The sequence below is a fragment of the Chiloscyllium plagiosum genome, unplaced genomic scaffold, assembly GCF_037043375.1.
Source record: "Chiloscyllium plagiosum isolate Xiang-an unplaced genomic scaffold, Cpla_swu_hap1 HiC_scaffold_12, whole genome shotgun sequence".
NCBI lineage: Eukaryota > Metazoa > Chordata > Chondrichthyes > Orectolobiformes > Hemiscylliidae > Chiloscyllium > Chiloscyllium plagiosum.
The window spans coordinates 68,930,703-68,942,684 of record NW_028270150.1 but is presented as its reverse complement, the minus strand read 5'-3'; positions in this window follow the sequence as shown (position 1 = coordinate 68,942,684).

Genomic DNA, 11,982 nt, shown 5'->3' with positions numbered 1-11,982 from the left:
ATCATGGCTGATCCTCAATCAGTATCCTGTTCCTGCCTTATCTCCATAACCCTTGATTCCACTATCTTTGAGAGCTCTATCCAACTCTTTCTTAAATGAATCCAGAGACTGGGCCTCCACTGCCCTCTGAGGCAGAGCATTCCACACAGCCACCACTCTCTGGGTGAAGAAGTTTCTCCTCATCTCTGTCCTAAATGGTCTACCCCGTATTTTTAAGCTGTGTCCTCTGGTTCAGCACTCATCATCAGCGGAAACATGTTTCCTGCCTCCAGAGTGTCCAATCCTTTAATAATCTTATATGTCTCAATCAGATCCTCTCTCAGTCTTCTAAACTCAAGGGTATACAAGCCCAGTCGCTCCAGTCTTTCAGCGTAAGGTAGTCCCGCCATTCCAGGAATTGACCTCGTGAACCGACGCTGCACTCCCTCAATAGCCAGAATGTCTTTCCTCAAATTTGGAGACCAGAACTGCACACAATACTCCAGGTGTGGTCTCACCAGGGCCCTGTACAGCTGCAGAAGAACCTCTTTGCTTCTATACTCAATCCCTCTTGTTATGAAGGCCAGCATGCTATTAGCCTTCTTCACTACCTGCTGTACCTGCATGCTTACCTTCATTGACTGGTGTACAAGAACACCCAGATCTCTTTGTACTGCCCCTTTACCTAAATTGATTCCATTAAGGTAGTAATCTGCCTTCCTGCTCTTGCCATCAAAGTGTGTAACCACAGATTTATCCACATTAAACTCCATCTGCCATGCATCTGACCACTCACCTAACCTGTCCAGGTCACCCTGTAATCTCCTAACATCCTAACAGTGGTAATTGGAACAGGCACAACTGGTCTCCATTGGATTCAGCTGTAATCTGACTTCAGTTTTGGCCAACTGCTCCCAGTTCCTAGTTGCTGACTGGGTTCAATAAGGTCAGTTGAGTTATTTTTTTCAGCAGGTTAATATAGGCATGGACTAATTTTGTTATATTCAGGCTGCAATCTATTCAAGCATTCCTGTTGAAGGGTTTATGCCCGAGACGTTGATTTCCCTGCTCCTTTGATGCTGCCTGACCTGCTGTGCTTTTCCAACTCCACACTTTTTGATTCTGACTCTTCAGCATCTGCAGTCCTCACTTTCTCCCAATCTATTCAAGCATCCACATTCTTATGAGAAACCTCCCACCTTAAAATCACCCTAAATAATTTGTTAAAAACTGTAGTATAAAATATGAATGACAAGTTTTTAAATTTTGCCATGGACTTCATGTCCCTTGCAATGCAACATTCTCGGTGATCTAATTATAGGCTTTGTAAATATGCCACATAAATGCCTTTTATCTAACAAGAGTGGGCAGGCTCTCCATGCTGCCAGCATAATCAGAGGCCTAGGGAAGACCTTGGGGTATCCCCAGGGAAATAAATTACAAATAAAGAAATCAAGAGGCTAATGACCAGAAGGGAACGCTTCTCACATAGTTTGTTGGGGACAAGGTATCTGTCTTCTCTGCCCGTGGTGTTTGGTGTTTCATTGTGTTATTGTGTGGGTTCTTTTGGTATTAACAGAACAGGCTAGACTTCTTAACAAATTACTATTATTATAGTACTGTATGGGATGGTAAGGTTCTCGAGCAGCAGTACAAAGTTTAACTTCTTAGGAAGACAAAACACATCACTACTGGGATCACAGTAACATCAAATCTTACCTCAGAGGCTCATTCTCATAATCATCAAACTGTAACACTATATGTGGCTTATCTTTGTGTCATTGAGCCTTTGGGCTGACATAGAGACTTCACTTCAGCTCAGCTTATGGATACTCTGAAAGATAATATCCAGCTGGAGGGAATGTGGGTCAAGACTGGGTAGGGGTTATCGGCAAAATGGCAGTCAGCAACTTCAACCCGATAATGTGAAAAATTCCCCAACAGTAGGAATGCACAAGAGAATTCTCTAGCTGTGTCTTCCAACCGTTATACATTTTATCCTTTGTTTTTCTTTTCTTTTCCCCAACTATTTTACCAAACTCCCATTCACATTCCAGTCAGAATTTACCAAAGTATTTACATGATGGATATCTTTTGTGGAAAATTAGAGGGACTCAAGTAAAGTATAGGAGGAATATTGAATAGTAGAGGAAATATCTCCTCATAAACACTATCTAATAATTTAGTTTTAACAATGTAGATCTGGTGTTAACTGCTGTTTATATGCTAAGTGAGGGAATCTGATTCAACAAAAAATGTTTCAGGTTTGATCTTCTTCATGGATACCAAATTGCAGCAAATGATTGACTATTGTGGATCTAGATTGTACCAGTTCTCCATTCATGTCCTCTCTCACACTCATCTCATGATAAACTGCCTGAAGTTCCCTGCACAAAGACAATTAAGGATAAAGGGGAGTTATGAAGAGAGAGGACAATAGTCATTTCCCAAGAAAAAGAAATTCAGAGACAAGAGGAAGAGAATGCATGTGACAGGGATACGGAAAGGGGAAGATGGAAATACAGAAGGGTGGAAGGCAAGAGGAGACAAAAAATAATTAAAGGATGGTTGACAAGAAACATTTTTTTCTGGAAGCTAGTTTTTTAACAATTACTATCCATGGCCAAAGTGTTAGGGAAGTATCTAGGCATTTTTAAACCAAAACTGAATCTGTTTCATCATTGGTTTCAGGTCCATCTACTGTTTGAGTTTCTACTTGTCAGACAACAGAAAGAGAAACACCTGCTACTGACCTCAACAACACTGAGGCGAAACTTAAACTTTGATTTATTAAAAGCTCTTCAACCACAGAGGAAACGTTCTGTAACTAAAACACTGTAGCCACACTTAATACTGTATTATAATCAGTAGGAAACATCTGTCAGTCATCTCTAATATCAGTTTCTACTATATTGCATAGAAGCATAGAGGCAGCTAAGGAAAAGAGGAGTGACACGGTGCTGTCTACATCAATATTAAAGTTAAAAACATGACTCCAGGTTATAGTCCAACAGGTTTATTTGGAAGTACAAGCTTTCAGAGCACTGCTCCTTCATCAGGTAGCTAGTGGAGTAGGATTAGGGCACAAGATTTATAGCAAAAGATCATAGTGTCATACACTTGAAACTCATTGTACAGGGGACCCCAAGCTACTGTTGTGACACTACGGATTTCTTACAGAAACTCAGCACCCATGGGACCAATTGAACCAGGAACATTCCTTGTCATAATGGATGTCTCGGCACTGTACACCAGCATCCCCACAATGACAGGATCACTGTAACAGCCTCAATTATCAATGCCAATAATTGCCAGTCTCCAGGCTTTTATTGGCATTGATAACTACAACTCATCCGCTTCATCCTTGACCACAATGTTTTCACCTTTGACAACCAGTTCTTCATCCAGACACACAGAACAGCCATAGGGACCAACTTTATACCCCAATATGCCAACATGTTCATGCACAAGTTTAAACAAGACTTCTTTGCTGCACAGGACCTCCAACCAACACAATACACCAGATATATTGATGACATTTTCTTCTTCTGGATCAATGGCGATGAGTCACTGAAACAACTATACAGTGATATCAACAAGTTTCGTCCTACCATCAAACTCACCATGGATTACTCTTTAGTATCTGTCTCATTTTTGGACACACGCATCTCCATCAAGGATGGCCACCTCAGTACCTCACTCTACCACAAACACATGGATAACCTCACAATGCTACACTTCTCCAGCTTCCACTCAAAACATATTAAAACAGTCCTCCTACGGACAAGTCCAATGCACACACAGGATCTGTTCAGATGAGGAGGAACTTGATGGACATCTGAAGGTGCTGAAGGACGCCCTCATAAGAACAGAACACAAAGCTCAACTCATCAGTCACCAGTTCCGATGTGCTCCAGTGAAAAACCGTAATGACCTCCTCAGGAGACAGACATAGGATGCGACCAATAGGACCCTTCATTGTCCAGTACTTCCCAGGAGTAGAGAAACAGCACTATGTTCTTCACAGCCTGCAACACATTATTAATGAGGATGAACACCTCACCAAGACCTTCCCTACACCTCCACTTCTCACCTTTAAATAACTGCCAAACCTTAAACAGACCGTTGTTCGCAACAAACTGCCCAGCCTTCAGGACAACATCGACCACAACACCATACAACCCTGTCATGGCAAGCACTGCAAGACGTGTCAGAGTGTTGCCATAGATACTACCATTATATGTGGGGACATCACCTACTATGTAATTGACAGGTTTTCATGTGACTCGACCAACATTGGCTATCTGATACACCGCAGGCGGGGATGCTCCAAGGCATGGTAAATTGGTGAGACCAAGCAGACACTACGACAACGGATGAATGGATACTGCGCAACAATTGCAAGACGGAGTGTTCCCTCCAAGTCAGGGAACACTTCAACAATCAGGGACATTCAGTGTCAAATCTTCGGGTGACCATCCTCGGAGGCGGATTTCAGGATATGAAACAATGCAGAGTGGACAACAGAGGCTGATATTCAAGTTTAGCACCCATGAGGATGGTCTCAACCGGGATCTTGGGTTCATGTCACACTACAAGTGACCCCACTACACTATACATTCTCACACACAAGCACACATATGCACACACTCTTACACACAGACACTCGTGCAGGCCTTCTCTCATTTACACATTGTAACTCAGGCACACTCACACCCATGTGCACACCGTCTCACAGGCATATACCCCATCACATTCACGCACACACTCTATCAAGCATGCACATGCACTCTCTCTCTCTGTCTCTTCCCCTCTCTCTCTCTCTCTCTCACTCCCTCACATTCACGCACACACACATATAAATCTGAGGTGAATTTGCATTTGCAGGATTGTATTTAGGTATTCTATGCAAAAAGCATCTTTCTTGTAGCAAGGAGACCAGAATTGAACACAGTATTCCAAAAGTGACTTAACCAATATCCTGTACAGCCGCAGAAAGATAAATTCCCATTTGAAATATGAGATGTAGCATCTGAAAGATTTTTTTAAACAGAACAAGAAGTAAAATTTCCCTACATCTGCTACTCTGCGTTAAAATTCACCCAGTGTTCATATGTATAATTTGGACAAGGGAGAGGAGTAAGTGCCTTCAGGAGAAACACCAGCAATGAGTCAAATCTGCTGAAGAATATACTCTACTAGCAGGTTATACAGATCTGGGTGCTCCTTCCTTAACCTGTGAATGGAGTTACGTCTTAGGAGGCTTTAATTAAATCTCAAACTTTTTCTGCGTTGCAACTAGAACTGATGAGCACACCAGAAGCTTAGATTGTGCTTGGTATTAGGGTGAAGGTGACTGGTTAAAGTACATCTTCAGATGATGACTCCTAGCATAATCTGATAAAATAATGGTGGTTACCCATCTAGGGTAACCCATATAACTTCACAGTTACTAATCCTTCTTCTTGGTATTCGCCTAAGTCACTGATACCAAGAAGGGAAGGAAGCCCCCATTAAGTTTCAGCATAAGATAGACCCAGTTTTGATTAACAAAATAGGTTTATTACTTAGGAGCTAGTTACAGCACATGTGAGATGCCTGATGGTCTCTTGAGAGACCTCAGGCTCGTCTTAAGAGTAATTATACCTTATTGCTCATGGATCATTCTGAACCCAAGTTAAAGACAAGTGAATAACTACAACTGATTAGTGCAGTCCAGGAATAGCCCTTTATATCCAGAATTTATCTAGTGACGTCAGTAAACCCTTTCCAGTGCTAACTATCTTATAGAACAGTATAATTAATTTGTTTGAACTCATTCTAAATTGTGACATGTGACTTTTGTCATATTAGTCAGATTTTAAATCATGTTAGTATAAGATAAATCAAGATGGCATATGTAACTTAACTCTCTTCCTGGGATACTGATAAGATTGGAATCAACATTTGATGTGCACCTCACACGTTTTTTCTTTCTGTTACTTTGCTCAGAAAGTAAAATTGGGTGGAAGATGATTTAAATGCCACTTACGCTCTGTGTTCTGGGCCTACCAACTTAATTAAGTTTGGAGTCTCAGTTTAAATCTGATTTCTCTCCACAGATGCTGCCAGATCTGCTGAGCTTTTCCAGAAATTTCTGCTTTTATTTCTGATTTCCAGCATCTACAGTTCTTTTGGTTTTTAATTAAGTTTGATGTTGGGCAATGAAAAAAATGATATAATATGTTGTTAACAATAAGATTTCTTCAAATTCTACATTCAATGACAATGGTCATGTAGGTATATGTGCCCAACTTGTGATTCTCATTGTTTCATAAACAAGTCTTAAGGCTCTAATTAGTTTGTTATTCCACACACCAGTGCCTTCACATGATGTCAAGCATGCAGGCAACTAACATGATGAATGTATGTTGAGGCAATCCAACTGTTAGATTTCAAAATGCAGGGCTAACTTCCAATCGCTCATGACACCAGAGCCACCATTTCGGCAGACTACAGGTACAATCAAGTTAACAAATAAGCTTATTAATAATTGAATGGGGAATGCTCAAAAAAATGTTTAGAGGCATAGATATATGGAGAACATATTATTAGGAAGCTTTGAACATCCTATCATGCATTATTGTAACAGGCTGTTTTTGCATTGAGAAGGGTGTCCAAATTGACACGACAGAGCATTGTGGCTGACAAAATGACAGATTTGTGACTGCACCTTAGACAGGAACCTTTCACTGATGAAGAGACCATGTTGACAACACACATTTCCCTGTAATGTATACAGAATCCGAAAGCTAGCTTTACATATATTTGATCTGTACCTTCTTGAAAGTGATTGGAGAATAGCAATTCTTCAACGTAAGTAAAAACTCTTTCATTCTGTTTTCTAAACTTCACCAATACGCAGTGTATGAGAACATTCCCCAAATAAATGGAAATATTCTATGCAATATTTGTGATTCTTCACTGTATAAATCCCAAATGAACTTTATGTAACATGAAATTTAAGCACATACATATTCTGCAACAATCACCCATGCTGGGGTTGACTCGGTCAGATCTCCAGGTGTTATATAATTGATAACATTTTTAATATCTAATCTCTGGATGTGAGTATCACTCGCTTGGTAAGACTTTATTGCCCATCATTTCAGCAATTTGGTTGTGGCCACATGGGTCCAACTGCTGATAACTGTGGGATTGAAGGTCCCAGAGATTCTGCATCACATTCTGAAGCTTAATGTTCCAATTTTGATCCTGGTTAAAAAGATCAGGCAACACCAGGTTATAGTCCAACAGGTTTATTTGGAAGTACAAGCTTTCGGAGCAATGCTCCTTCATCAGGTAGCTAGTGGAACAGGATCATAGGACACAGAATTCATAGTAAATTTCTGATCCTGTCAGCCTTAAAAATGCTTCAACATTTTTCTTCTCAGTGAGTCTCTCTCAGTCTTCCTTGAGACCATCTCATATGCCTAGTTTAGCATGATATGACACTTGGCTATCCATTCATTGACTTGACCATTTTCATCAAAAGATGTGAGGCCAATTAGATTGCCCATGGGAAGCACTGGATCTTGTCCAGAGTTGGGTTGTACAGAACATGATGTGTGAGGAGTATTATAGTTGTAAACCAGGTAAGGGAGGTACTCACACCACGAGGTAAGGTGTGCAAATAGTCACACAGAGTACAGTTCAATCATCTGCCATGACCTGATACCCACTGACTCTGCCAGGAATGTAGTTCTAAGCAGACAGACAGCAGAAGCTCCACCGATTGGTGACCTCCCTTGCACATGCCACATGCTAATGGATGTCCAGTTATATTTATATGTTTCCTAAATATTACCATAATGCCACATCTAAATGTAACCTAAAGGTCAAGCTAAACCTGTATGAATATATGACTCGATCAAAGAAAAGTATCTGTAATATGGATAGAAGCTCATTAAAGATAATGAACCTCTTGGTACTAATGAACCTCTCTTTGTTTAGCAGCTCCACTGTGCAAAATCTTCTCAGACACTGAACAATATGGGCTTTGGCAAGAACATTGGGACACTGTCTGCGCTCAGCAATGAGGAGGCCAAGAGCAAAATGTTCAATTTTCCAACTTGAGTGTTGAACTGTGAGATGAGATTCTGCTAATCGGTGGCGGATGCCTATTCGTACACACTTAACATCTAATTATCAGTAAATTTCACCTCCTTTATACACAGTTTCCAATTCTATTTCAGTTTTCCAGCATTACTACACCATCATGGCAACTTATAATATGGTTCTGGACTCTAATGTTGCACTTTGGAGCAAAACAGAATCTTTCATTGGAAAGCTGCTGCCAGGAGACTTTACACATAGGGTCAGTCATCAATCTCATGGAACCAATCAGGATGCAACTCAGAGCTCCTCACCTGCTCTCTTTATGCTCTCCACTTTGTGCTGACTTGGATGCACAAAGTATTTCTGCATAGCAGTGAGGTGCTCAACAGCAGCTGCCGCAAATCTAATCTAGCAAAAAGTACACACTGAGGCGTCAATATCAGACCTGCTGGAGGGTCAGCTTTGTCAATGTATCTTCTGAGGAAGCTGCTGGATCTTTCTCTGAATATTGGAGGAGATGTGTTATGGGACTGGCCTCTTGTACAGTGCAGCTCCAGGCTTCCAGCATTTGACCTGGAACTTAAACATGGCACAAACACCATGGATCCTGGGATTTCCTAGTAGGGTCAAGTACTTCTGCCAATGGCATGTGGGAGAATATGATGAGTGGGGTACCAAAAGGACGTGATGCATAGGTAACAAGGTGAGTTTGGGATGATAGCATGAGAAAGGAAGCCTCTTTAAGTGAAACCTTCCATAAACTCATTAAAATTGTCGCTTAAGGAAGTTTTAGTAAAATTAGATTCCTTACAGTGTGGAAATGGGCCCTTCGGCCTAACAATCCCACACCGACCCTCCGAAGAGTAACCCATGCAGACCCATTTCCCTCTGACTAATACACCTAACACTATCGGCAATTTAGCACAGCCAATTCACCTAACCTGCACATCTTTTGATTGTGGGAGGAAACCGGAGCACCCAGTGGAAACCCATGCAGACATGGGGAGAATTAACAAACTCCACACAGGCAGTCACTCGAAGCTGGAATCAAACCTGCGTCCCTGGCGCTGTGAGGTAGTAGTGCTAACCACTGAGCCACTATGCTGCCCACAGATTCAGCTCACTGACTTTATCTAGACTGCTAGGCATATATAAGATGAAAAGAGTCAGGGTAGGCAAATAATTTGTCTTTGTTGAAGTGTGTGGTGCTGGAACAGCACAGTTGGTCAGGCAGCATCCGAGGAACAGGAGACTTGACATTTGTGTCGTAAGCCCTTCATCAGGAAATCTGTAAATTATCACAGCATCTGCAGTGCTCACTTTCTCCCAAATAATTTCTCATATTAGAATATTAAGGTCAAAGGCAGAAGAGAATTTTTATTGTAAATAATAGTTTTGAAATTTAAACAATTTTTTGGTGTCCAACCAAACTATTTGAAAAAAGGCCATAAATGCCAAAACTTTTTTTTTCAGTTAAAAAGGAGGCAAATGAATTGAGAAAGAAGTAGAAAGGGCACAAATCATTCATATGTTTGAAAAGGGTGGAAAATACACTGACCTCGGGCATAAAATAGTGCCAGTACTCCATCTTATTCATTCTATCAAAATCTTAAATTGATGAAGATTTATGATTAAATATTTTTACAGACACAAAACAGTTGAAAATAAATTTCAAAGCTTCATTGAATAAATATCTTTTCAACTGAGAGCTCAGAACATCTTTGACAATTTCAAACAGAGAAAAGAAAATCAAAGATAAATTAAAGCATTAAGTTTTAAAACAATGAAAAAAAAACTAATTACAATTCAAAGTTTCATTAGAAGGCCTTAATTTGCTTCATCAGTAATTAACATTTAATTACAATTTCAAAATATTTCTTAAGGCTGAAAATCCTTTGAAAAATTTGTAAGCTGCTGAATTGAAACTATACTCCAACCTTAAAGAGGGAAGCTGAAAATATTGCTGAATATAATTAATTTTAAAAATCTTTCAATATTTAAAGTGGTTATTTTAATGTAAATAAATAATTAGAAAAACAACCTGCAGGCAGATTCAAGGTTATCATTACTTCAGAATAAAATTGGTTTGTGTGGAAGAAGCAATTAATGAAATACAAAAATTTTGAGGCATACATATCAAATCACGGGCAGAATAAGGTAACATACAGCTTTTTTCATTAGGATTATCAACAAATTCTATTATTAACAGACAAAATGCTAAGAAAAAATGATACTTTTGATTACGCTTTAAAAGCATTGGATAACAGTTTATATGAATATACATAATACAGAGAGCAAAATTCAATGTGAAATATGGTTTCCCAGAGAATCTATTGATAACTTCATAATTGATTTGTACACCTTGCCTGAATCTTGTGAATGTGGAACATTACAACAAGAACTAATTTGAAACAAAATTATCATTTGAATATCTGATTTATCCCTTTCAGATCTTTTATAATCAAAGACATTATACTGAAAAAGGCTATCCAGATTGTGTCAGAAACTGGGATTTGGTAAAAAGAAATCTTTGAAACTGAAGACAAATTTACTCTGGAAACCATCAGAGCTATAAACTCCTTAAACATAAGAACAGTGCACATTATATCCACAAAGAAATCAATACTTTATAGTAGCATCACTACAAAAAAATTCTGAAAGCCTAAATTATACTTGTAGTGATTGTAACAAGGTCAGATAGGTGGACCTCATAGAATATGAGTTCCCTGACTGGAGCTGTTAATCTGGTCCAGCCAGGGAGCCCTGGCTAACAGATATAAATAATTAAAATTCACACGACACCAGCTTATAGTCCAACAGATTTAATTGGAAGCACTAGCTTTTGGAGCGCTGCTCCTTCATTGGGTGGTTATAGGAGCGGTGCTCCGATAGCTAATGCTTCCAAATAAACCTGTTGGGCTATAACCTGGTGTTGTATGACTTTTAACTTTGTACAGCCAGTCCAACACCAGCATCTCCAAATCGTGAGATTTCAATAGAAGTGTCAGAGGTTCTGTTCCCTCCAAGACCTGGCTCTGAGGGAGCTGGATCAGTGTCTAGGATAAATACTTGGTAACCTGGTGATGTGGAGTTATTTCAATTGCAATGAGAGAAAAAACATGTTCCTGAAGAAATTTACTCACAACAGTTGTCTTTGATTTGGGTTAAACATTTTCTGGCATCGTGCCAGTAATGGAGAAGCTTGACTCATTTGATCCTGCTGTTGAAGTCTGGTCCCAGTATGTGGAAAGAATGCATTATATTTTTGGGGGCAGATGCCATTGGGGCAGATGAAAAGCAAGAAGTAATTCTCTTGACAGTTTGTGGACCTTCAGCTTTTTAGCCAAGAGGAGCCTAACTTTTCCTGAGACACCAGATACTAAAACCTTTCAAGAGTTGACAGATTTGGTTAAGGAATATTATGACCCCAAGCCTTCCCTACTTCAGAGATGATATTGGTTTTACTCGGCAATTTGAGAACCAGGGGAGTCAGTATTGGGATTTTATACCAGATTAAGACAACTGGCAGAGGTATGTGACTTTGGTTTAACCCTTAGTGAGACGCTGAGAGACTGTTTGGTACATGGAACTAATGATGTAACCATGTAAAAGCACTATGATCCCAAGCGAGATCTGATATTGACATGTGATGCCTCTCTGTTGACATCAGGTAATATTAACTCGTAGGTGGCTCAATTTAGAGGAACACCCAATAATATATGCATCTAGGACTTTGCCTAATACACCCAGACACAGAAGGGAAGTTTGGTGGTCATATTTGGAATTAGGATGTTCTGTCAATACCAATATACAGATGTATATTTGTAATAATAATGGACAACAAAACCCTGCTAGGTCTACTAAAGAGGACAAGGCAGTAGTGCCCATAGACCCAGGCTGACTTCA